The following is a 26,395-nucleotide window of genomic DNA, read 5'->3' as shown; positions in this document are numbered from 1 at the left end:
GTGTGTGTGTGTGTGTGTGTGTGTGTGTTACACAGGCCTCTCACTGTTGTGGCCTCTCCCATTGCAGAGCACAGGCTCTGGATGCGCAGGCTAAGCGGCCATGGCTCACGGGCCCAGACACTCTGCGGCATGTGGGATCTTCCCGGACCAGGGCACGAACCCGCGTCCCCCGCATCAGCAGGTGGACTCTCAACCACTGCGCCACCAGGGAAGCCCGGAACTTATTTTTATGTGTTTTATAATGCAAGTATTCTAAATTAATGCTATTAATAAATTTCCTAGGTTTTTTCTTCTTGGATACATATAAGTTGGAAATAAAGTAGGACAAGCCTACAACGTTACCCCAAAGTTTGAAATGAGCTACAGAGTTGAAACAACCTAAACTGCCAGAGTTATGTATTTTGACTAGAAGTATGAAAATACATTCATAAAACTGATAATTTCAGCACAGAACCCTTAATAATATTCATATAATTCCATGAAGCAATTCAAATCAAAGAAGTACAACAACAATCAACATGGATGGATCTCTCAATTATAATGCTGGGTGAAAGAAACAAGACACACAAAAACTATATACCGTATTATTATATAAAGTTCAAAAATTAATCTGGGGTATTAGATGTCAGGATGATGGATAGTAACATCATGGGGGACAGTGACTGAAAAAGGCTATGAAATGGGTTCTGGGTGCTGGGAATATTCTGTGTGCTGGTCACATGGTTACGTCTACTTTGTGAAAATCCATTAACTGTATCCTGTGTACTTTTCTGTATAATATGTTATAGTTCAATAAAAATTTATTAAAACAAAACAAACAAAACCTTTAAATAATCTCTAAATTAAGGTCACAAATGCAGCTGCTCCTAAGGGGCTAGGCAGCTAACATAATATTTGAATCCAGTTGGTATAAGAGTGATGGGGCCAGTGGTAGATTAAAGTGAGCATAAAGCACTAACTAACATATGTTTAAAGACAAGAAAAAGGTGTTGGGCTTGCCTGGTGGTGCAGCGGCTAAGAATCCTCCTGACAATGCAGGGGACACTGGTTTGATCCCTGGTCCAGGAAGATCCCCTATGCTGCGGAGCAACTAAGCCTGTGCACCACAACTACTGAGCCTGCACTCTAGAACCTGCGAGCCACAACTACTGAAGCCCGTGGGTCTACAGACATGTACCAAAGAGACATGTACCAAAATGTCCATTGCAGCTCTATTCACAATAGCCCAGAGCTGGAAACAACCTAAGTGTCCATCATCGGATGAATGGATAAAGAAGGTGTGGCACATATATACAATGGAATATTACTCAGCCATAAAAAGAAACGAAACTGAGCTATTTGTAATGAGGTGGATAGACCTAGAGTCTGTCATACAGAGTGAAGTAAGTCAGAAAGAGAAAGACAAATACCGTATGCTAACACATATATATGGAATTAAAAAAATGTCATGAAGAACCTAGGGGTAAAACGGGAATAAAGACACAGACCTACTTGAGAATGGACTTGAGGATATGGGGAGGGGGAAGGGTAAGCTGTGACAAAACGAAAGAGAGGCATGGACATATATACACTACCAAACGTAAGGTAGATAGATAGTGGGAAGCAGCCTCAGAGCACAGGGAGATCAGCTCGGTGCTTTGTGACCGCCTGGAGGGGTGGGATGGGGAGGGTGGGAGGGAGGGAGATGCATGAGGGAAGGGATGTGGGAACAGATGTATATGTATGACTGATTCACTTTGTTATAAAGCAGAAACTAATTAAAAAAATAAAAATAAATAAAGAAAGGATAGATACATTTGGGCATATTTAGATAATGCAATATTATACAGCACCATATATGAAACTGAAATCATGTTTGAGTGTGAGGCGACAATTTCTGACAGTCTGCATTAACACATAAAACCAGGTATTTACATCATTAAGTCAATTTTGACAATGCAATATTTCATCTAATATGGTTCATATGTAATATTTTAATCGATTATAATCCAATTGAGAGAACACACAGCAGACTACTGTTTTGATTACATTTAATATGTAGCTCTTCTTTTAGATTATCTTGTGAGAGTAATATGCTATACATTTACAATAGCCAAGACATAGAAACAACCAAGATATGCATCGATAGAGGAATGGATAATGAAGATGTGTGTGTGTGTATATGTATGTGTGTGTGTGTGTGTGTGTGTATATATATATATATATATATACATATATACACACACACACAATGGTCTATTACTCAGCCATAAAAAAGAATGAACTAATTCCATTTGCAGCAACATGGATGGCCTTAGAGATTATCATACTAAGTGAAGTAAGTCAGACAGAGAAAGAAAAATACCATATGACAGCACTTATATGTGGACTCTAAAATATGATACAAATGAACTTATTTACAAAACAGAAACAGACTCATAGGCATAAAAAAATAAACTTATGGTTACCAAAGGAGAAAGTGAGGGGGAAGATAAATTAGGAGTTTGGGAGTGGCAGATGCAAGCTACTGTGTACAAAATAAACAACAAGGTCCTACTATGTAGCACAGGGAGCTACATTTAATATTTTTAAATAAAGTATAATTGAAAAGAATATGAAAAAGAACATATATACACACACACATATATATAAAACTGAACCACTTTGCTGTACACCAGCAACTAACACAAGATTGTCAATTAAAAAAGAAAATATCGTGCTATATAAGAGCACTTTCCCTTGGGCTGATGAGGTCAGTGCCTTTTGGAATGTGCCAACCCAAAGCATGACATAAAAACACCAGTGAATCAATAGTTTCAAAAGTGTTTCACCTTTCAAAGGCTATCAAAAAGCTTCAGCCCTTATTACAGGAATATGGACAGAAAAAAAAGGCATGTATTTTCCTTAAGATTATACGGATGATCTCTAACATGTAATCAAGGTTTAAAAGGTTAGATGGGGGCTTCCCTGGTGGCGCAGTGGTTGAGAGTCTGCCTGCCGATGCAGGGGACACGGGTTCGTGCCCCGGTCTGGGAAGATCCCACATGCCGCGGAGTGGCTGGGCCTGTGAGCCGTGGCCGCTGAGCCTGCGCTCTGCAACGGGAGATGCCACAACAGTGAGAAGCCCTCCAATGGCAAAAAAAAGGTTAGATGGGTAACATCAGACTCACCAATAAATCTTAAAATGTATTCCACTCCCAGCTAAAGTTTGGCATCAAGGGTTTAAGATTTGGCTATGAGCATTTAAGAGTTTTCTCACACACTTAAAAACATACTTCATTTCTCTTGGGAAAGCTAAAAGCAGGTCAAAATCATGGGCCACAGCTTCTACGAGATGATTAGTTTCACAAAGGAAAAAGTATATATCCAGCCTATTACACTGATCACTTTTCCCCGTAAGAAGTAAATAAGAGAGGTGTACTTCCCCAGCTCATTTCATAGGTGAATAAGATGAAATAAGAAAATTAAGACTTGTGCAAGGTTACACAACTATAGATGATTATACTTAAGTGCATCACTGCCTCTGGAAAATATTAATTAAAAGCACACAAATAGTAGCCAAATAGCTTTATCTTTTTTTGTGTGTGTGGTACACAGGCCTCTCACTGTTGTGGCCCCTCCCGTTGTGGAGCACAGGCTCCGGACATGCAGGCTCAGCAGCCATGGCTCACGGGCACAGCCGCTCTGAGGCATGTGGGATCTTCCCGGACCGGGGCATGAACCCGTGTCCCCTGCATCGGCAGGCAGACTCTCAACCACTGCGCCTCCCAGTTTTATCTTTTTACTGGACAACATACTATTTCACAACCATGGTTTATCAACTGCCTTTCAGATCACCTGCCATTTCTGGGCTGGATCTTGTCTGCTAACCCTATGGTAAGTCCCTTGGGAAGATGAGATAAGATTAACACTGAGGTGTTCGGCAAATCTCTGGGGAGATTACTTATTCAGTCAGCTCTATAGCTGCCAAGCCTAACCAGACTTCACTTCATACCATTCAGTCCAGTGGTGCTCAACTATGGGTGCACATTGGAATCACCGGGGATTTAAAAATTATTGAAGCCTATGACTTATTTCCTCAGATTCTGATTTAATTGCTCTGGGGTGCAAGCCTGGTCATGGGGAGTTTTCCCTTTATATTTTATTATGAAAAAATTTAAATATACAGAAAAATTGAAATGTGCATACACCTCCCATTCAAATTCAACCATTAACATTTTTATACTTACTTATCATATATCTATCCATCATTTCCTGTATCGATCTACCAAACTATTTTCTTTTTTCTTTTTTTAATGATTCATTTCAAAGTAAACGGCAGACATCATATACTTCCTAGCATGAAGAGTTTTTAAAATTCCCCAGGGGAGCCTACTGTGTAGCTAAGGCTGAGAACCACTAATTTAGACTTCAATGTTTCTACTGAAGTTGGTTTAAGGCAGGTCTAGCCTTATTAGCAGCAAGCTTCCTGCTCTGAGGACACTTTAGGGACAAAACTCACATGGAGTGAAAGAACAGTATCATCTCATGCACAAGTCAATTCTATTGCCTTGCATCTCAATTTCCAGGGTTACTTCTTTTTAGGAATGTTATAAAAATTCTGCAAAAAGGAAAACATATGTGATGGAGGGAATCAAGATGGTGGAGTAGGATGATGCTGAGCTCACCTACCCCTTCAAACAAATCAAAAACACATCTATATGTGTAGCAGCTCTCAGTGAAAACAAACTGGAGACTGGCAGGAAGATGTCTACAACCAAGGCTGCAAAGAAAGATCCACAGAGTTTGGTAGGAAGGGAGAAGTGATCAGGTCGGGACCTATGTCCCTAGTAGGGATACAGAAGAGGAGGGGATATCACAGGTTCAGAGATCCTCCCTGGGGATTTTGGGGCTTGAACCACATATTAGGAACCCCAGTCCTGGGTACCAACAATGGAAAGATGAATCCCACTAGCTGGTTTGAAAATCAGTGGGACATACCAGAGAGCTGTAAGAACCTGAGACTCCGCTCCTGAAGAGTGCACACACGCTTGCTTACTCCCAGGAACAATGGAGAGGAAACAGATTAAAAATGGCCTGGGGCTCTGGCCGGTTTCCCAAGACCACCCCAACAGCTGCCCTAGCCTGCACGGATGCCAGCTCCAGCCCCTCCTGCTCTGGAGCAGCTCCCCACTAGGTAAAGGCTGCCACTGTCAAGGAGGATAAGCATTTGGGGAAGATGGAGCAGTTCAGACTGAGCCCTGCATCTGAATAGGGTGAGGGCAATCATTACCAGTGTGTGTAGAAGTGGTGGGGCAGGAGCTACCTGGAACTCCTACTGATGTGCTGGAACCATCCCAGTGCATACCCCAGCCCACGCCAGGCACCTACTCTGGACCCTTTTGCTCCGATGCAGCTGCCCACTAGGGTGAAGGCTGCCATTGCTGGAGGGGAGAAGGAGTGCACACTTAAGAGGGAACAAAACCAGCCTGGACCTGACCCTTAGGGCTTCTGCTCCAGCACCTTGATACCTGGCCCTACACCTGATAGGGTGGCTATAGCCATTGAGCAGAGGAGAAATGCCAGCTCACACCTGGCTCTGGCTCTAGCCCCTCTGTCTCTGGCCCTACCTCCCACCAAGGTGGTAACTGCCAGCACACCCTGGGGGAAGATGTAACCTGTGCTCACTTCAGATTCAGCTCTCCCAACAAAGCCACTGGACATAAGCAGACTGCACAGGGACACTCCCACACAAGGACACCCCTTTAAGTTTGGGATAAGTAACTTTTACCTAGACATACAGAAAGTAAAACAAAATGAGAAGATAAAAGAATTTATTTCAAACAAAAGAAAAAAAAACACCCCTGAAAAAACAACTAATGAAATAGAGATAAATAATTTACCAGATATAGAGGTCAAAGCATTAGTAATAAGAATGCTAATTGAACTTGGGAAAACAATAGATGAACAGAGTAAGAATTTTAACAAGGGACTAGAAAATATAAAAAAGAACCAGTTGGAGCTGAAGATCATAATAACTGAAATGAAAAGTACACTAAAAGGAATTAATAACAGACTAGGAGATACAGAACAATGCATAAGTAATCAGGAAGATACAATATTGGAAATCACCAATTCAGAAGAGCAAAAAGGAAAACAAATTAAAAAAATGAGGATAGTTGAAGGAACCTCTGGGACAACATTCCCATTTTAGGGGTCCTAGAAGGAGAAGAGCAAGAGAAGAAGGTTAAAATGTATTTGATGAAATTATGGCTGAAAAGATTTATTCCTGAGGATGAAGAAAGAAACAGATTTCTAGGTATAGGAAGTACAAAGAGTTCCAAATAAGATGAACCTAAAAAGACCCACACCAAGACATATAATTAAAATAGCAAAAGTTAACAAGAGAATTTTAAAGGCAGCAAGAAAAAAAAGTAAAGAGTAACATACAAAGGAACCTCCGTAAGGCTATCAGCTGATTTTTCCATAGAAACTTGGCAGGTCAGAAGGGAGTGGCATGATATATTTAAAGTATTGAAAGGGAAAAACCTACAAGCCAGAATACTCTACCCAGCCAAATTATTATTCAGAATTGAAAGAGAGATGAACAACTTCTCAGAGAAGCAAAAACTAAGAGAGCTCATCTAACTGATGTTACAAGTGTTAAAGGGTCTTCTCTAAGTGGAAAAGGCTACAAGAAGAATTTATAGGAAAGGAAAATCCCACTAGTAAAGGCAAATATAAGATAAAGGTTGTGGATCAACTACTTAAATAAGCTAGTACAAGATTAAGAGACAAAAATTATAAAATCAACCATAACTACAATAAATAGTTAAGGGATAGACATGAATATGTAAAATATGACATTGAAAACACAAAATGTGGGGGGAGGGAATAAAAAATGTAGCTTTTTAAAAGTGTATAAATGTATCTGAACTTAAATGACTATCGGTTTAAAATAAGCACATAAATTTATAGGTCAACATATATGAACTCCACAGTAACCACAAATAAAAAACCTACAATAGATACACAGAAACTAGAGAAAAGAAAACAAGCACACCACTAAAGAAAATCATCAAACCACAAGGGAAGGAAGTAAAAGAAGAAGATAACAGAGAAGAACTATAAAAACAACCAGAAAACTAGTGACAAAATGGCAATAAGTACACACTTATCAATAAGCACTTTAAATATCAATGGGCTAAATGCTCCAGTCAAAAGACATAGGGTGGCTGACTGGATAAAAATGAAGACCCATCTATATGCTGCCTGCAAGAGACTCATCTCAGAGACACACACACAGCCTGAAAGTGAGGGGGTGGAAAAAGACAGTGCATGTAAATGGAAGAGGAAAAAAATGCTGAGGTAGCAATACTCATATCAGACAAAGTAGACTTTAAAATAAAGTCTATAACAAAAGACAACAAACAGCATTATATAATAATAAAGGGATCTGTACAAGAACAGGATTAACTTTCATTAACATATATGTACATAAAACAGGTGAACCTAATCAGGAGCATCTAAACATATAGAGCAAATATTAACAGACATAAAGGGAGAAAATGACAACAATACAATAATAGTACGGGACTTTAACACTCCACTTGTATCAATGGACAGAAAATCAATAAGGAAACAGTGGTCTTAAGTGGCACATTAGACCAGTTGGACTTAATAGATATCTACTGGACTTTCGTCCAAAAACTGAAGAATACACATTCTTTTTAAATGCATATGGGGGTTTCCCTGTTGGCACAGTGGTTGGGAGTCCACCTGCCAATGCAGGTGACACAGGTTCGAGCCCTGGCCTGGGAAGATCCCACATGCCACGGAGCAACTAAGCCCATGTGCCACAACTGCTGAGCCTGCACTCTGGAGCTCGCGTGCCACAACTACTGAAGGCCGTGCACCTAGAGCCCATGATCCACAACAAGAGAAGCCACTGCAATGAGAAGCCTGTGCACCGCAATGAAGAACAGCCCCTGCGTGCCACAACCAGAGAAAGCCTGCACACAGCAATGAAGACCCAATGCAGCCAAAATTTTTAAAAAATAAAAAATAAATAAAGTTTAAATGCATATGGAATGTTTTCCAGGATAGATCACATGCTAGGCCATAAAACAAGTCTCAATAAATTTAAGAGAACAGAAATTATATCAAGCATTTTTTTATGAACACAATGGTATGTAACTAGAAATCAACTACAGGAAGAAAAATGGGAAAACCACAAACATGTGGAGCCTACACAACATGCTATTAAAACCTATGGGTAGGTAAAGAAATCAAAGAGGAAATCAGAAAATACCTTGAAACAAATGAAAATAAAAACACAACTTTCCAAAATCTACGAGATGCTGCAAAAACAGTCCTAAGAGGGAAGTTTATGGCGACACAGGACTACCTCAAGAAAAAAGAAAAATTTCAAATGAACAACCTAACATACCATCTAAAGGACTTAGAAAAAGAACAAAGCCCAAAGTCAGCAAAAGGAAGGAAATAATAAAGATCAGAGAGGAAATAAATGAAAAAGAGACTAAAAAAAAACACCAATAGAAAGGATCAATGAAACTAAGAGCTGGTTTTTTGAAAAGATAAATAAAATCAATAAGCCTTCAGCCAGGCACTTTAAGAAAAAAAGACAGAGGACACAAATGAACAAAATAATAACTGAAAGAGGAGAAATTACAACTGATATCACAGAGGTACAAAAAAACATCAGAAGAGAATACTATGAACAGCTATATGCCAACAAATTGGACAACCTAGAAGAAATGGATAAATTTCTAGAAACATACAATCTTACAAGACTGAATGAGGAAGAAAGAGATAATCTGAACAGACTGATCACTAGTAGTGGAATTGAATTAGTAATCAAAAAACTCCCAGCAAACAAAAGTCCAGGACCTGACAGCTTCACAGGGAAATTCTATCAATAACAAACATATAAAGAAGAGCTGATACCTATCCTTCTCAAACTACTCCAAAAAACTGAAGAGGAGGGAACACTCCCAAATTCATTCTATGAGCCTACGATTATCCTGATACCAAAATCAGACAAAGACACCACAAAAAAAGAGAAAAATACAGGCCAACATCTCTGATTAATATAGTTGCAAAAATCCTCAACAAAATATTAGAAAACTGAATTCAACAATTATAAAAAGGATTATATACCGTGATCAAGCGGGATTTATTCCAGGGATGCAAAGATGGTTTAATACCTACAAATTAATCAATTTGATACACTACATTAACAAAAAAAAGGATAAAAATCACATGATCATCTCAACAGATGTAGAAAAAGCATTTGACAAACTTCAACAAACATTCATGATACAAACTTTCATCAAAGTTGGTATAGATGAAACATATCTCAACATAAATTAAGGCCATTTATGACAAACCAACAGCTAACATCATACACAGTGTTGGAAAGCTGAAAGTTTTTCCTCTAAAATCAGAAACAAGACAAGGATGCTTACTCTTCCCATTTATATTTTACACAGTATTGGAAATCCTAGACACAGGAATCAGACAAGAAAAAGAAATAAAAGGCATCAAACTGGAAGGGAAAAGGTAAATCTGTCACTATTTGCAGATGACATTATACTTATATGTAAAACCCTAAAGTCTCCACCAAAAAACTATTAGAATAAGTTAATTCAGTAAAGTTGCAGGATACAAGATTAATATACAGAAATCTGTTGCTTTTCTATACTCTTACAATGAACAATCACAAAGAGAAAGCAAAACAATCCTGTTTAAAATCACACCAAAAGAATAAAATACCTAGGAATGACCTTAACCAAGAAGGTGAAAGACCTATACTCTCCAAAACTATAAAACACTGGTGAAGGAAATTAAAGATGATACAAGGAAATGGAAAGATATCCCATGTTCACAGAAATTTTGGTAAAATGTCCATACTACACAAAGCAATCTACAGATTTAATGCAATCCCTATCAAAAACCCATGGCATTTTTCACAGAAATAGAATAATCATAAAATTTATATTGAACCACAAAAGATCCTGAATAGTCAAAGCAATCTTGAGTAAAATGAACAAAGTTGGAGTTAACATATGCTCCCTGACTTCAGACTATACTACAAAGCTACAGTAATCAAAATAGTGTGGTACTGGAATAAAAAGAGACACATAGATCAATGGATCAAAACAGAGAGTCCAGAAAGAAACCCACACATATATGGTCAATTATTTTACAACCAAGGACAAGAATATACAATGGGAAAAAGGTAGTCTCTTCAATAAACTGTTGGGGAAATTGGACAGGCACTTGACAAAGAAAGAAAATGGACCACTAACTTATACCATTTACAAAAATTAACTTGAAATGGATTAAAGACTTGAATGTAAGACCTGAAACCACAAAACTCCTAGAAGAAAACACAGAACACTCTTTGACATACATTGTAGCAATCTTTCTTTGGTTCTTTCTCCTAAGGCAAAGGAAACAAAAGCAAAAATAAAACAAATGGGACCTAATTAAGCTTAAAACTTTTTGCACAGCAAAGAAAACCATTGACAAAATGAAAAGACAACCTACTGAGTGGGAGAAAATGTTTGCAAATGGAATGACTGATAAGGGGTTAATATCCAAACTACATAAACAGCTAATACAACTCAATATCAAAAAACCCAAACACCCCAATTAAAACAATGGTCAGAAAACCTGAATAGACATTTCTTCAAAGAAGATGTACAGAGGGCTAACATGCACGTGAAAAGATGCTCAACACTGCTTATCATCAGGGAAATGCAAATCAAAACCACAATGAGATATCACCTCACACCTGTCAGAATGGCTATCATCAAAAAGACCACAAATAACAAACATTGGCAAGGATGTGGAGAAAAGGGAACCCTAGTGCAATGTTGATGGGAATGTAAATTGTTGCAGCCATATGGAAAACAGTATGGAGGTTCCTCAAAAAACTAAAAATAGAACTACCATATGATCCAGCAATTTCTCCCAAGTATATATCTGAAGAAAATGAAAATACTAATTCAAAAACCCCAATGTTCAATAAAAGTGGGGGACTTTAACACCTCACTTACACCAATGGACAGATCATCCAAACAGAAAATTAATAAGGAAATACAAGCGTTAAATGACACAATAGACCAGATAGATTTAATTGATATTTATAGGACATTTGATCCAAAAAAAGCAGATTACACTTTCTTCTCAAGTGCGCATAGAACATTCTTCAGGATAGATCACATCTTGGTTCACAAATCAAGCCTCAGTAAATTTAAGAAAATTGAAATCATATCAAACATCCTTTCTGAGCAAAACGCTATGAGATTAGACATCAATTACAGGGAAAATTACATAAAAAACCACAAACACATGAAGGCTAAACAATACGTTACTAAATAACCAAGAGATTACTGAAGAAATCAAAGAGGAAATAAAAAATACCTAGAGAACATGACAATGAAAACATGACGACCCAAAACCTATGGGATGCAGCAAAAGCAGTTCTAAGAGGGAAGTTTATAGCTATACAAGCCTACCTCAAGAAACAGGAAAAATCTCAAATAAACAATCTAACCTTACACCTAAAGGAACTAGAGAAAGAAGAACAAACAAAACCCAAACTTAGCAGAAGGAAAGAATTCATGAAGCTCAGAGCAGAATTAAATGAAATAGAAACAAAGAAGACAATAGCAAAGATCAATAAAACTAAAAGCTAGTTCTTTGAAAAGATAAACAAAATTGATAAACCATTAGCCAGACTCATCAAGAAAAGGAGGGAGAGAACTCAAATCAATAAGATTAGAAATGAAAAAGAAGTTAGTTACAACAGACACCACAGAAATACAAAGTATCCTAAGAGACTACTACAAGCAACGCTATGCCAATAAAATGGACAACCTGGAAGAAATGGACAAATTCTTCGAAAGGTATAACCTTCCAAGTCTGAACCAGGAAGAAATAGAAAATATGAACAGACCAATCACAAGTAATGAAATTGAAACTGTGATTTAAAATCTTCCAACAAACAAAAGTCCAGGACCAGATGGCTTCACAGGTGAATTCTATCAAACATGTAGAGAAGAGCTAACACACATCCTTCTCAAACTCTTCCAAAAATTGAAGAGGAAGGAACACTCCCAAACTCATTCTATGAGGCCACCATCACCCCGATAACAAAACCAGACAAAGATACTACAAAAAAAAAGAAAATTTCAGACCAATATCACTGATGAATATAGATGCAAAAATCCTCAACAAAATACTAGCAAACAGAATCCAACAACACATTAAAAGAATCATACACCATGATCAAATGGGATTTATCCCAGGGATGAAAGGATTCTTCAATATACGCAAATCAATCAATGTGATACATGATAGTAAAAATTTGAAGAATAAAAACCATATGATCATCTCAATAGATGCAGAAAAAGCTTCTGACAAAATTCAACACCCATTTATGATAAAAAGTCTCCAGAAAGTGGGCATAGAGGGAACTTTCCTCAACATAATAAAAGCCATAAATGACAAATCCACAACAAACATCATTCTCAGTGGTGAAAAAGTGAAAGCATTTCCTCTAAGATCAGGAACAAGGATGTCCACTCTCACGACTATTATTCAACATTGTTTTGGAAGTCCTAGCCACAGCAATCAGAGAAGAAAAAGAAATAAAAGGAATACAAATTGGAAAAGAAGTAAAATTGTCATTGTTTGCAGATGACATGATACTATGTAGAGAGAATCCTAATGATGCCACCAGAAAACTACTACAGCTAATCAATGAATTCGGTAAAGTTGCAGGGTACAAAATCAATGCACAGACATCTCTTGCATTGATGAAAAATCTGAAAGACAAATTAAGGAAGCACTCCCATTTACCACTGCAACAAAAAGAATAAAATACCTAGGAATAAATCTACCTAGGGAGAAAAAAGACCTGTATACAGAAAACTATTAAGACACTGATGAAAGAAATGAAAGATGATACAAACAGATGGAGAGATATACCATGTTCTTGGATTGGAAGAATCAATATTGTGAAAATGACTATGCAACACAAAGCAATCTACAGATTCAATGCTATCGCTATCAAATTACCAATGGCATTTTTTACAGAACTAGAACAAAAAATCTTAAAATTTGTATGGAGACAAAAAAGACCCTGAATAGCCAAAGCAGTCTTGAGGGAAAAAAACGGAGCTGGAGGAATAGACTCCCTGACTTCAGACTATACTACAAAGCTACAGTAATCAAGACAATATGGTACTGGCACAAAAACAGAAATATAGATCAATGGCAAAAGTTAGAAAGCCCAGAGATAAACCCATGCACCTATGGTCAACTAATCTATCACAAAGGAGGCAAGGATATAAAATGGAGAAAAGACAGTCATTTCGATAAGTGTTGCTGGTAAAATTGGACACCTACATGTAAAAGAATGAATTTAGAACACTCCCTAAAACAAAAATAAACTCAAAATGGATTCGAGACCTAAACGTAAGACCGGACACTATAAAACTCTTAGAGGAAAACCTAGGCAGAACACTCTGACATAAATCACAGCAAGATGTTTTTTGATCCACCTCCTAGAGTAATGGAAATAAAAACAAAAATAAACAAATGGGACCTAATGAAACTTAAAAGCTTTTGCACAGCAAAGGAAACCATAAACAAGAAGAAAAGACAACCCTCAAAGTGGGAGAACAAATCAACGGACAAAGGATTAATCTCCAAAATATATAAATAGCTCATGCAGCTCAATATTAAAAAAACAAACAAACAACCCAATCCAAAAATGGGCAGAAGACCTAAATAGACATTTCTCCAAAGAAGACATACAGGTGGCCAAGAAGCACATGAAAAGCTGCTCAACATCACTAATTATTAGAGAAATGCAAATCAAAACTACAATGACAGGGCTTCCCTGGTGGTGCAGTGGTTGAGAGTCTGCCTGCCGATGCAGGGGACATGGGATCTTGCCCCAGTCTGTGAAGATTCCACATGCCGTGGAGCGGCTGGGATCATGAGCCATGGCTGCTGAGCCTACACATCCGGAGCCTGTGCTCCACAATGAGAGAAGCCACAACAGTGAGAGGCCCGTGTACCACACACAAAAAAAAACTACAATGACATTATCACCTCACACCAGTTAGAATGGGCATCATCAGAAAATCTATGAACAACAAATGCTGGAGAGGGTGTGGAGAAAAGGGAACCCTCTTGCATTGTTGGTGGGAATGCAAATTGATACAGCCACTATGGAGAACAGTATGGAGGTTCCTTAAAAAACTAAAAATAGAACTACCATATGACCCAGCAATCCCACTACTAGGCATATACCCTGAGAAAACCATAATTCAAAAAGATACAGGTACCAAAATGTTCATTGCAGCTCTATTCACAATAGCCCAGAGCTGGAAACAACCTAAGTGTCCATCATCGGATGAATGGATAAAGAAGATGTGGCACATATATACAATGGAATATTACTCAGCCATAAAAAGAAACGAAACTCAGCTATTTGTAATGAGGTGGATAGACCTAGAGTCTGTCATACAGAGTGAAGTAAGTCAGAAAGAGAAAGACAAATACCGTATGCTAACACATATATACGGAATTTAAAAAAATGTCATGAAGAACCTAGGGGTAAAACGGGAATAAAGACACAGACCTACTTGAGAATGGACTTGAGGATATGGGGAGGGGAAAGGGTAAGCTGTGACAAAGCGAAAGAGAGGCATGGACATATATACACTACCAAACGTAAGGTAGATAGATAGTGGGAAGCAGCCGCAGAGCACAGGGAGATCAGCTCAGTGCTTTGTGACTGCCTGGAGGGGTGGGATGGGGAGGGTGGGAGGGAGGGAGATGCATGAGGGAAGGGATGTGGGAACAGATGTATATGTATGACTGATTCACTTTGTTATAAAGCAGAAACTAATAAAAAAAAATAAAAAATAAAAATAAATAAATAAATAATAAAATAAAATAAGCTACAAGGACTGATTGTTCAGTACAGGGAATATAGCCAATATTTTATAATAACTTTAAATGGAATATGATCTATAAATGTATTAAGTCACTCTGTTGTACACCTGAAACTAATGTAATATTGTAAATCACCTATACTTCGATAAAGAAAGAGAGAGCATAGGCTTTCTACATTGGCAGCAAATGACCATGCATAAAATAATTATAATAAAGTTTTATACTGTCACAGAATGAGCCTTGGCTTCACAATTTTAGGTTTCTGTATTATATTATAGGTGTGTAAATAGAAGTCACCTGGATTTGAATGAGGGACCAAACTTAGGGAGGCTTAAAAACTTGTCCAAAGTTATAGAATTAGTAAATGACAGAGTTAAGTCCTCTCAAAATCCAGCAAAATTTAGCTTGACAACTGGCATTAAAAAATTAGAAAATAAAAAATCGAAAAACGAAATCCCATACCTGTAGTCTTCCCTTTTCATAGGCCAGTTTATTTTTACCCTCAGTAATTTTTCCCAAGACATTTTCCACCTGCTGTTGGGCAAGCTGATAAAGCAAACACAGGTATCAGCACCTCTAGGCATAGAATGAATAATCATTTTCTTTCTTAAACAAGTATTTATACCCTTACTATTTCTAAAGTAATGAATCCAGGATTCATATTTATTTGCTACTGCTACCTCTTAGTCTGTCTTTAGACAGCTGATCATAGTGTAATATGAAACATGTAGAGAGACTGCTAATGAAAATATGAGTGCCTTAGGACTCACTGTTGTTCTTTGTTTCCTAATTCTGTTTTAGTTATGTCAAGTATTCCTTTGTAGTTGCAACCTAACCCAGATGTGGGGTGGTTTTATCAGTGGTTGCAGATACGCAGTTTGAGGATTATATGCAGTCGGCGCTCTGTATCCACAGGTTCCACATCCACTGGTTAAACCAACTGTGGATCAAAAATATTCAGGAAAAATTAATTTCCAGTAAGTTCCAAAAAGCAAAACTTGAATTTGCCACACACGGGCAACTGACAACTATTTAAATAACATTACATTGTGTTAGGTATTATAAGTAATCTAGAGATGATTTAAAGTATATGGAAGGATGTGCATAGATTATATGCAAATATCACACCATTTTGTATAAGGGACTTGCGCATCCACAGATTTTGGTATCTGGGGGTTCCTGGAACCAATCCCCCACAGATACTGAGGGATGATTGTAGTTATTTAAGACAATGGGAGCTACAAATGATCACAACCATTTGGTCAATAGCAGACACCTCAGTTACCATAGTAAAAGGCAGTAAAAAAAGAAAAAAAAACTGAAAAAAAAAACAAAAGAAATGTTTGTCAGAAACTCCAACAATGGGCTTCCCTGGTGGCGCAGTGGTTGAGAGTCTGCCTGCTGATGCAGGGGACACGGGTTCGTGCCCTGGTCTGGGAAGATCCCACATGCCGCAGAGCGGCTGGGCCCGTGAGCCATGGCCACTGAGTCTGCGCGTCCAGAGCCTGTGCTCCACAACGGGAGAGGCCACAACAGTGAGAAGCCTGCGTACTGCAAAAAAAAAAAAAAAAAAAAAAAAAGAAAAGAAACTCCAACATTGTTTGATCAAGTACTCAACATAATGTTATCAAGGACAAACATTACTGAAGTCTCTATATTTCATGAAATTACATATTTAATCATTCAACCAGCCTTTAATAATGAGGGTTTTTTGTTTGTTTTTTTTTTGCGGTACGCAGGCCTCTCACTGTTGTGGCCTCACCCATTGTGGAGCACAGGCTCCGGATGCTCAGGCTCAGCAGCCATGGCTCACGGGCCCAGCCACTCTGCAGCATGTGGGATCTTCCTGGACCAGGGCACGAACCCATATCCCCTGCATCGGCAGGCAGACTCTCAACCACTGCACCACCAGGGAAGCCCTGGGATTATGTTTTGATCAAGCCTTCAGCAGAAAATATATGACAAGGATGGCCAATAATGCTACAAAAACAAAGCTACACCATAACCATAAAAGCTGAATTATTTAAAACTTAAAATTCAGTTCCAAGTCCTATAAATCAGGATGCCCAATGTGCTGCAAAATGTAGGTATAGCTTATAAAAAGTCAAGAGCCAGATTTAACCAAAAATATGCTAGCTATTACAAATAAAAACACTCAAAAATAACTTTGCTTGCCTTCTTGGAATGTGGAAGGCTTTTTATTTTTTTAAATAACTTGGATAGTCTGGGTCTCTTATAAAATGTGTCCAAGAATTTTTAAAATAATGGCACTTTTTTCTTCAATAAAATTCCCTCTTTTAGGCAAAGACATAAAGAATTCTATTACTCTTTCAAATACACTTTTAAAATAATTTCCCCTTTTTTGCCACCCAAGAGAACACTAACGCACTGATAAGTGAAAACTAAGAAAAATCAAAATGTGATACTGTTTGACACAAAGTCACTTATTTAAATTTATGACAAACAAAAAAAATTGTTCCAGTTGCTAAAGGAAAGTAGATGTTAAGGCAGTCACTTAAATTACTGTTTTCCGATTATTTAAATAGGCCCTGTACTTAAGAAAATTGGTGGAACACCAAAAATTAGAGAGAGACCACTTAAATGAGTGAATATCTCAGATTCTGAGTTGTGGAATGCAGAACTCAATGTAACCTTTGCTTAAATAATCTTGGCAATATACTATAAAAATTATTAATATACAGAGCAAAACAGAAACTGGAGAATCGCCTGAGAAACAGCATATAAAGAAAAATGCGAATGGTTAGAATATACATTTTAACCCAAGCACAAAAACATCACTCCTTGGAAAAGCAGGAAGCTAACACAGAAATAATTATCTTAAGATATGAAAGGTAGGGTTGACAAGGATCAACAGTAAGCCACAAAGTGATTTCTAAAATAATTTTAAAAATCTGGGTAAGCTCTAAAACTTAGCAGAAGCTGTTAAAAGGACACATAAAACCAAGAGATAGTAGCATCTTGGTAAAGCTGTTTTATAAGTAGATTGTTAAGTACGAATTTTATTCAAAATGTTTAACAACCAGTATGACATAGGCCCCCGCAAATGGAAACAACTCTGTCACCCTCACAAGTATACACTGACCGAATGTCACCCTAGTTTTAAGAAATACTACATTTAATACATTGTTTAATTCCAAGTCATTATAATCCTAGTTGTGTGTATAACTAATTCTACTTCTGTCTGGTGCTACCATTTGAAAACGTATGTTTAAAATACAAATGAGAAGTGGGGCAAATAGTCATTTAACTTGAATCCAGGAATAGTAACCTTCTCACATTTGGATTTTTTCTCATTGTGTTGCCCTGCATGACTGCCTGTGGTAACGGACTTAAATTACACCATTATTCACAGCAAACAGACTTGTGGTTGCCAAGGGGGAGGGGAGAATGGGGGAGGGAGGGAGTGGGAGTTTGGGGTTAGCAGATGCAAACTATTATATATAGAATATATAAACAACAAGGTCCTACTGTATAGCACAGGGAACTATATTCAATATCCTGTGATAAACCACATGGAATAGAATACTTAAAAATATAGAAGTATAACCGAGTCACTTTGCTGTACAGCAGAAATTAACACAATGTTGTAAATCAACTATATTTCAATAAAAAATTTAAAAATTACACAGTCATTAAAGGCTGAAACGGCAAACATAAACCTAATATTAGGAAGTGTGAGAAAAAGAAGAAATTATATTTATACAAGTATACTGTATATGTTGGCCCTGTGAGGGGCACTTTACTCAGAGTATGACATTTAATCCTCACAGCCTGGTAAGACACACATGACCCTCTTTGTGCTGTACCCAATCAACATTTCTTAAACACCTATTATGTATTAGGCATTACGGTAGGCAAGGGAGTATACAGATGAGTAACTACTCTTCTTGCATTAGAAGAGAGTGGTTTGCAGATGACATGATACTATACATAGAGAATCCTAAAGATGCTACCAGAAAACTACTAGAGCTAATCAATGAATTTGGTAAAGTTGCAGGATACAAAATTAATGCACAGAAATCTCTGGCATTCCTATATACTAATGATGAAAAATCTGAAAGTGAAATCAAGGAAACACTCCCATTTACCATTGCAACAAAAAGAATAAAATATCTAGGAATAAACCTACCTAAGGAGACAAAAGACCTGTATGCAGAAAATTATAAGACACTGATGAAAGAAATTAAAGATGATACAAATAGATGGAGAGATGTACCATGTTCTTGGATTGGAAGAATCAACATTGTGAAAATGACTCTACTACCCAAAGCAATCTACAGATTCAATGCAATACCTATCAAACTACCAATGGCATTTTTCACAGAACTAGAACAAAAAATTTCACAATTTGTATGGAAACACAAAAGACCCCGAATAGCCAAAGCAATCTTGAGAACGAAAAACGGAGCTGGAGAAATCAGGCTCCCTGACTTCAGACTATACTACAAAGATACAGTAATCAAGACAGTATGGTACTGGCACAAAAACAGAAAGATAGATCAATGGAACAGGATAGAAAGCCCAGAGATAAACCCACGGACATATGGTCACCTTATCTTTGATAAAGGAGGCAGGAATGTACAGTGGAGAAAGGACAGTCTCTTCAATAAGTGGTGCTGGGAAAACTGGACAGGGACATGTAAAAGTATGAGATTAGATCACTCCCTAACACCATACACAAAAATTAGCTCAAAATGGATTAAAGGCCTAAATGTAAGGCCAGACACTATCAAACTCCTAGAGGAAAACATAGGCAGAACACTCTATGACATAAATCACAGCAAGATCCTTTTTGACCCACCTCCTAGAGAAATGGAAATAAAGACAAAAACAAACACATGGGACCTAATGAAACTTCAAAGCTTTTGCACAGCAAAGGAAACCATAAACAAGACGAAAAGACAACCCTCAGAATGGGAGAAAATATTTGCAAATGAAGCAACTGACAAAGGATTAATCTCCAAAATTTATAAGCAGCTCATGCAGCTCAATAGCAAAAAAACAAACAACCCAATCCAAAAATGGGCAGAAGACCTAAATAGACATTTCTCCACAGAAGATATACAGACAGCCAACAAACACATGAAAGGATGCTCAACATCTTTACTCATTAGAGAAATGCAAATCAAAACTACAATGAGATATCATCTCACACCACTCAGAATGGCCATCATCAAAAAATCTAGAAACAATAAATGCTGGAGAGGGTGTGGAAAAAAGGGAACACTCTTGCACTGCTGGTGGGAATGTGAATTGGTACAACCACTATGGAGAACGGTATGGAGGTTCCTTAAAAAACTACAAATAGAACTACCATATGACCCAGCAATCCCACTACTGGGCATATACCCTGAGAAAACCATAATTCAAAAAGAGACATGTACCAAAATGTTCATAGCAGCCCTATTTACAATAGCCCGGAGATGGAAACAACCTAAGTGTCCATCATCGGATGAATGGATAAAGAAGATGTGGCACATATATACAATGGAATATTACTCAGCCATAAAAAGAAATGAAATGGAGCTATTTGTAATGAGGTGGATGGACCTAGAGTCTGTCATACAGAGTGAAGTAAGTCAGAAAGAGAAAGACAAATACTGTATGCTGACACATATATATGGAATTTAAGAAAAAAATATTATCAAGAACATAGGGGTAAGACAGGAATAAAGACACAGACCTACTAGAGCATGGACTTGAGGATATGGGGAGGGGGAAGGGTAAGCTGTGACAAAGTGAAAGAGAGGCATGGACATATATACACTACCAAACGTAAGGTAGATAGCTAGTGGGAAGCAGCCGCATAGCACAGGGAGATCAGCTTGGTTCTTTGTGACCGCCTGGAGGGGTGGGATAGGGAGGGTGGGAGGGAGACGCAAAAGGGAGGGGATATGGGAACATATGTATATGTATAACTGATTAAATTTGTAAAATAAAAAAAAAAAAACAAAAGAAGGAAAAAAAAAGAAGAGAGTGAAGGCAGATGCATAAGCAGGTCAATTTCTAACTTAGCAGTTAGAAATGTAGTAACTAGTTTGATATGGGTTTGCACAGTAGAACCCCACAGTTAGGGCAGATCCCCTTGGCGCTGAAGGCCATGGAGGTTAAGAACTTGCCCAGGTCACACAGTACATGGAGCCGAGTATTGTAACCAGGTCTGAATTTAAATCTGTGTTGTGGCATACACAACACACATTCATATGTATATCTCTAAAAATCTGTCAGAGGTTATACTAGAGGGTAATTTTTATTGAGAATTTCAAGTGTTAATTCTCAAAGAACAATAGGTTTAATGACATTGCTCGGATTGAAAAAAAAAGTTCTTAACCTCTTTCCTCAAGACTCATACAGCCAAGTGAAGCACTTCCAGGCAGGTTTGGTCAGAGAAGATTCTATGCATAGACATATAAGCTGGAATTGAGGTATGGGATATCACTGGGAGACCTTAATCAAGAGATGCTGTGGATAGGCAAGAATCAACATTGAGCAAATCACTTGCAAGACCCGTCAAAGTCACTAATAGGATAAGGCCACAGGCCTGCTCACTGGCAGTACAGACATGAAAGAATCATGCAGACTGAGATATGGTCTTCCAGAGAGACCCAAACCAGGTGGGTGGATAAGCCCAGCTGAGGCCTGGCCAACAGGAAAGGACATGGATGCATCTTTAATCTTGGGGGAGGGAGGCGTGGTTTGAGACAGTACCAGGAATTAGAGTTAATGCACGTTGTTGCTCTGATAAGAACTTACAGGCTTTCTTCTGAGACAGTTGAGATACTAAGAATTCAATAAATGTTAGAATGCTCTACATGCTTTACATGTATTAACTTACTTAACCTCAACAACCTCCTAATAATAGTATGATTATCCCCATTTTGAGAGATTAAGAAACTCAGGCTCTGAGAGGTTAAGGATCACACCCAAGGTCACAGCCAAAATTGAAACATAGATAGTCTGGCTCTAAAGCCATGAAAATATAAGAGTATTTATACATATATTTTTAATTTTTATTTATTTATTTATTTTTGGCTGTATGGGGTCTTCGTTGCTGTGCACGGGCTTCCTCTAGTTGCAGTGAGCGGGGGCTACTCTTCATTGGGGTGTATGAGCTTCTCATTGTGGTGGCTTCTCTTTGTTGCAGAGCACAGGCTCTAGGCATGCAGGCTTCAGTAGTTGTGGCACGAGGGCTCAGCAGTTGTGGCTCGCGGGCCCTAGAGCGCAGGCTCAGTAGTTGTGGCACATGGGCTTAGTTGCTCCGTGGCATGTGGGATCTTACTGGACCAGGGCTTGAACCCATGTCTCCTGCATTGGCAGGTGGATTCTTAACCACTGCACCACCAGGGAACTCCCAGGATTTAGTCTCTGTAATTTTTTATAGTTAAAGTAATGAGCAGCTTATGACAGAGTTTGAAAGAATTTAGTTCAGATTAAGGCAGACTTCACAACAGGGCCTACTTTGGAATTTTGAAAGATGATTTGCATGTTATAGAAGCAATGGCTAATTCTTTCTCAAGTATTCAGAAGCACATGGAAAACTTATTAGCTGTTTAACATAACAATCATCTATTTAAATCTCCTTCACCTGGAGGTGTTTTAAGAATTCTACCATTTATTTGTAATGGATTGACCTTGTCAAGTAGCTTTTAGGAATCGAACTTACTATTGATTTCCTAATGGATGGAACTGTCAGAAAGAGAAAAAAAATACAAGTTTGTTCCTCACAATTTATGGAAAAGAAAATATTTTAAAACGTTAGAAATATTGGTGCTTTTCAGCATTATAGATCATCTGTGTAGGCAGATATTTAAAGGCTGTTTTAAACTCTTGTTTTCCTAAATCCTGTATTGTCTGAATACCGTAGGGCTCTCTGACATATTTAGCCTGCATTATTCAGACTTGTGATAATTATCAAAACAAATGAAGGAAACCCATCTCCTGATTTCTGATTGTTTTTAAAACTCATAGTCATTAATTGCTAATTTAGACTGACTTTTTATACCCCCATTGGTAATCAGAAGTTGCTTGCTCAAGTTCTAGGGAAGCAATTTGATCTGCCAGTTGCTTATTCTTTTCCTCTAGAGTTTGCAGGTTGAGGGTTAATGCATTTATGTCTACTTTTAGAAGAAAAAAGAGAAAAGAATTCTATGCCAGATCCAAAAATATTATCTTGGTTTTTTTTTGTTTGTTTTTTTTGTGGTAAACAGACCTCTCACTGTTGTGGCCTCTCCCATTGCGGAGCACAGGCTCCGAACGTGCAGGCTCAGTGGCCATGGCTCACGGGCTGAGCCGCTCCACGGCATGTGGGATCTTCCCGGACCGGGGCATGAACCCGTGTCCCCTGCATCGGCAGGCGGACTCTCAACCACTGCGCCATCAGAGAAGCCCTTATCTTGTTTTTAAAATGACATTTTTAACTGTAAAATAAATGGTATCTTATGAATATGTTTCCCTGCTTTTTAGTTGTCTTTAGCAGGAGAGTTATTACAAATTGCATAGTGTACATTTACTAAAAGTGAAAGTCCTTCTGGTACTTGGTACCTATTTATATATTAACTCGAGCATATAAATATAGAGGCAAAAATACTCCAAAAATTATGAGCAAAATGAATCCAGCAATATATAAAAGGATAACAAATCAGGACTAAGTGTAGTTTATTCTGGTAATACAAGGCTTGTTCAACATTCAAAATTAATTACTATAATTCACCACATCAATAGACTATAGAAGAAAAACCATATGACCATCTCAATAGACACAGAAAAAGCATTTCACAAAATTCAAATTAATTTATGATAAAAACCCAGTACCCTAGAAGTGAAAGGGAACCATCTCTATGTGATCAATTATGTCTGTAAATACCTACAACTAATATCAGTATTGGTGGAAGACTGAATGTTTTCCCCTAAGACTGGGAAAAAGGCAAGGATATCTGCTCTTGCCATTCCTATTCAGTATCATACGGGAGGCCTTAGCTGGTGCAACAAGGTAAGAAAAAGTAATAAAAAGCATAGAAATTGGAAAGGGAGAAATAAAACTGTCTCTACTTACAACAGACATGATAGTCTACATAGAAAATCCCAAAGAATCTACAAAAGAAACCCTAGAATAAGTGAGTTTAGTAAGGTTGAAAGATACAAGGTGAAATCAATTGTATTTCTATATATTAGCAACAAACAATTGGAAATTGATATTTCTTAAAAGTTCCATTTATAACAGCACCAAAATCCATGAAATTCTTAGGTACAAATCTAAGAAAAAACATGTCCAATATTTGACATGCTGAAAATTACAGTATGCTGACAAGACAAATCAAAAGCCTAAATAAGATGGAGAGACATACTGTATCCCTGTATTAGGAAGATACAATATTGCTAAGATGTCAATTCTCTCTAATCCCAATTTAAATTGTGTGGGATAATTTACCAGTGTCCACCCTTTGGTGGAGTCTAGATTGTGAGGCTAGAAAAAAATGCCCTGTATGAAATGCTAAAGGGAGCTCTTCAGGCTGAAATAAAAGGGGATTAGATAATAACTGGAATCCACATAAAGAAATAAAGGGTACCAGAAAATGTAGCAACATAGGTACATGTAGAAGACATATAAATATGTAGTTTTTGTTTGTAACTCAGTTATATATAAATCAAAAATATATAGTAAAAGAAAGGTTAAGGGAATTAAAATAGTGCACCAGAAATATCTACTTAACACAAAGGAAGGTAATACTGGAGAAACAGAAGAACAAATATCACATAAAACATATAAAAAATAGTAAAGTGGCAGATGTAAATCCTACCTTATGGGTAATTATGTTAAATATTAATGGATTAAACACTCCAACTAAGAAGCAGAGACAGGCAGAATAAATTTTTTAAAAGACCCAACTGTATGCTGTTTATAAGAGACACACTTTAGATCCAAAGACACAAATGGGTTGAAAATAAAAGGATGGGAAAAGATATATGATGTAAACAGTAATCTGAAAAGAGCCGGAGTGGCTACACTAACATGAGACAAAGTAGATATTAAGACAAAAATCTGTGAGATAAAGAAGGACATTATATGGTTTCCCTGGTGATGCAGTGGTTGAGAGTCTGCCTGCCAATGCAGGGGACATGGGTTCATGCCCCAGTTCGGGAAGATCCCACATGCTGTGGAGCAGATGGGCCCGTGAGCCATGGCCACTGACCCTGCACATCCGGAGCCTGTGCTCCACAATGGGAAAGGCCACAACAGTGAGAGGCCCACGAACCAAAAAAAAAAAAAATAAAGAAGAAGGACATTATATATTGCAAAAAGGATCAATCCATTAAGAAGATAACATTTATAAATGTATTTGCATCTAACAACACAACCCCAATGAAGCAAAAACAATACAGCAAAAACTGACAGAATTGAAGGGAGAAATAACAATTCAACACTAACAGTTGAAGACTTCAATATCCCTCTTTCAATAATAGGTGGAACAGTTAGATGATCAATGAATAAACAGCTGATGACTTGAACAACACTATAAAGCAACTGGACCTAACAGTCATCTTTAGAACACTCCACCAAACAATAATAGAATACACATTTTTCTCAAGTGCACATGAAGCATGCTCTAGGATATACCACATGTTAAACCATAAAACAACTCTCAATAAATCTGAAAGGACTGAAATTATATAAAGTATGTTCTCCAACAACAATGAAATAAAATTAAATGAATAAAAGGCAATTTGGAAAATTCACATATATGGGGAAATCAACAACATATTTCTAAATAATCAATGGGTGAAAGAGGAAATTACAAAGGAAATTAAAGAATATTTTGAGATGAATGAAAATGAAAATATAACATGATAAAGAAAATGTATGGTATGCAGCTACAGTGGTGCTTAGGGGGGAATACGTAGCTGTATAAACTTATATTTTAAAAAAGAGAAATATCTCATATCAGTAACATAAGCATCCATCTTAAGAACCTAGAAAAAGAAAATTAAACTCAAAGCAAGCAAAAGGAAGAAAATAATAAGGATTATAGCAGAAATAGAACAGAGGCTAGAAAAACAATAGAGAAAATCAGTAAAACCAGAAGTTGGTTCTTTGACAAGATCAACAAAATTGACAAACCACTGTGGTATTAACCAAGAAAAAAATATAAAGAATACACAAATTGCTAAAATTAGAAATGAAAGAAGAGACATTGTATTGAACTCCCAGAAATTAAAAAGGGGCTACTATGAACAACTGTATGTCAATAAATTACATAGCCTAGATGAAATGGACAAATTCCTAGAAAGACCCAAATGACTAAAACTCAAAAAAAGTAGAAATATGAATTGAACTATAACAAATAAAGAGACTGGATCAATAATAATAATAATTAAAAACAAAACACTCCCCACAAAGAAAAACCTAGAACCAGATGGC

Source organism: Mesoplodon densirostris, chromosome 20 (genome assembly GCF_025265405.1).
Source record: "Mesoplodon densirostris isolate mMesDen1 chromosome 20, mMesDen1 primary haplotype, whole genome shotgun sequence".
NCBI lineage: Eukaryota > Metazoa > Chordata > Mammalia > Artiodactyla > Ziphiidae > Mesoplodon > Mesoplodon densirostris.
Note: the sequence above shows the minus strand (reverse complement) of the source record.